Source organism: Protomyctophum parallelum (assembly GCF_964188405.1).
Source record: "Protomyctophum parallelum genome assembly, chromosome: 2".
NCBI classification, from domain to species: domain Eukaryota; kingdom Metazoa; phylum Chordata; class Actinopteri; order Myctophiformes; family Myctophidae; genus Protomyctophum; species Protomyctophum parallelum.
Window position 1 is genome coordinate 61342468 of NC_139699.1, and position 3100 is coordinate 61345567.

Below are 3100 nucleotides of genomic sequence, written 5' to 3' on the forward strand. Positions count from 1 at the left end.
CACTGACACAACATCCTGCTACCACGGCATGGTGTCTGCTACACCATGGACATAATGGGACAATTAACATGATGGCCAGATTGCATGCAGTTAAACCTTTGTGTTGGATAAAGGACAGTTATAAAGGACAGTTTTTCATAGAATGATGTGAACTCACGCACACACACACACACGCACACGCACACGCACATGCACGCGCGCACGTGCACACACACGCACGCACCCGCAAAAAGACCTGGATCTAGAATTGAGGAGAATGTTTATGAAAGCTATATGAAAGCAGGTTAGATGGATTGCTGGCCAGTTTACTTTTCTTGCTTGATGTTGTATTATCTGCTGTCATAAGTTCATGTCGTGGATGAATGGAACTATTTTATTGTTAGAGAGCATGTACGTGATATATAATTTATATAGAATATAGGCTGCTGTATATTAGTGTCTGCACTTTGTATGTATGTATGTATGTATGTATGTGTCTTGTCTGTTTTTATCTAACATCTGAGCATCATTTTATTAAAACAGATCGTATATATATAATAAGATACGTACAGCATCGGTTGTCAGTAGATTTCACTAATGTTTCCAACTTCTCAACATAATTCTACTCCCCCATTCACTTGTAATTCTCAGTGTTGCCAGACGATGGCAGCAGCCACCAGGTAATGTTGTTAAGGGTAAAAGATTGACTGTTGAAAAAGCATGAAAACTTCCATGATAATGAGCACTAATAACCCATTCTGACCTGAGATCAGATTCATACGAGGTTTCCACTGGACACACACTGCATGGTCTGATGAACCCATTCTGACCTGAGATCAGATTCTAGAAATGTCAGTCGCTCTTCGATAAAAAAAAAATAGCAGACCTACAAGCTCGTATCGCGCCACTCGGTGGCGCGATATGAGCTTGTAGATCTGCTATTTTTCAATAGATAAAGCATAACATGATGCTAACACCAAAATGGGTGCCCCGGTCAGAATGGGATAATACATACTACCAATAGGTTACAAGTGACACCCCTGTGTATTATCATGGTCTTCAACAGGGGGTCCTTAGAGTTACTAGGGGGCGGCCAATTGTTTGTGTGATAAGAACCTTAATTTTCTTTTCTTTTTTTTTACATTTAGGCTGTATCAGTGGTGCTCAATATTTCAAGTCAAGGACCCCAAAATATGTATTTGGCCACCGACCCCCATCTGAAAATATGTAGTTCCAGGGACCCCCCCCCCCCCAGAAGCAAAGATTTGAGTTAAAAACGTTTTTAAAATAATTTATATTCAAAGATTTGTGCCACATTTTCACGATCGCTATGAGCTTGTAGATCTGCTATTTTTCAATAGCTAAAGCATAACATGATGTTTAAAACACCAAAAGGGGTTCCCGCCCACCCGCTGTGACATGTTGTGAGCGGAGGTGACCAAGTAGCCTACAGGGCCAAAGTCAAGGTCAAGTTTAGTAAATGTTTTAAGTGGTTAAATGTCTGAAAATAATCATTATCAACATGAATCCAACACATTAACAAAAAGGAAAAAAATAAATACACTACATAGTTAGGTAAAGTTAATCTGCAAAAAAAATGTTTACCACTATCTTTCTTCACAGATTAAAAATGTGTTTCAACCCAACTCCCATGGGAAACTTTGTGACAGCTGCTGAAAATTGGGGTACCATTATCAACCAATATAAGGCAAAGAATTCCAAATTTCATTATACTTTAAGTAGCATGTGACATGTCAAACTAGGGGCTGAATCCATTCCAAGCATTAGTTTTCTTGGACTAAATTTGGCCATAGCCATTTGCCCAAATGTGCCCAAATGTGCTGGCTATGGGCATTTTTATTATCAATACAATCTTTTGTGTTCTGTTAATTATTTGGGCCCCACTTGCAATATTCTGATGAACCACAGCCTTGGGCTCACAGGTTGGTAATTGCTGGCATAAACAAAACCCCAAATTAGAGAATGCATATGAGCCAGCAGCTATTGATGGTATACTCATCTGTTCTACAACTTCTGAACTGACTCCTCCAAATGCAAAGCTATAGTATATACATGAAGCATCATTATTCTACACAGCCATTTTAGAGAGAGCACTTGGCCAACTCTCCATTTTAGCCATTTGGAGAGCTAAAGTACCCATATTGTGTAGAAACCAATTGCCTCATAAAATACTATTGTTTGCCATTACACAGTGTGATAATTATACACCGTGATGTCTTTCCAGATTATAGCCGTGAATTATTATGTTTAACCTTTTTCCACTTCCCACTCAAATTAGGAAAGTAAGTTTGACTCTAAACTCGAGGAGATTTATTTATAAATGTATTTATTTATAAAAAATAAAGTAGTTTATAAATATATCCCCATTTTGTGAGCTGTGCCTTCATATTCGCGAGTCTCAATTGCAGTCCTGCAGCTGCCATGACCAGCACAGGTGTTTCAATTTGTCTGAACAGTCTGATTGGCGTAGCCTATAGAACAAATTCATGTGTTGGCTCCCAACATGGCAGGTGTATATATAGGACTACATTTATTACAGAAGCTCATGGATACTGGGGTACGCAGGCCTTGGACACCATGCCATCCTTTCATCTATAATATACTGATAGGGCTGATAATGGGGTTTGACTTGAGGGCAGTCACGATCAAGAGGACGTCCCACATTAACAGCACCAACGAGCTGGTCGGATGTATGGAGAACCGGGGATGACTGGAAGCGACGATGGAGGACTCACCGTGTGCAACACTATACAGGGTTGGAACTTTATCAGTCTTTCTCTGCCACGTCCTTCCCATCCTTCATTCTTGTCTTCTGCTGGGTTGCTCAGGTCCAGTGACATGATGGCTTCAAAACGACCCTGCGCCTTGTGGTGTTTGTACCGAAGACAAAGTAGGCCTAATAGAAAGGCAGTTTGACAAAAAAACTAAGTGTTCATCAACATACCTGGACTGCTGGGATCAAAATCGTTTAGGGACCAGTCGGAATTTAGGAAAAGGGGGCCTGGAGTAAGAAAGATACCTTTATATTTTAGTCCGCCAAGGGAGGGTACAATTTTGATAATACAATAGGCTGTGTTTTTATAGGCCTATACTATATATA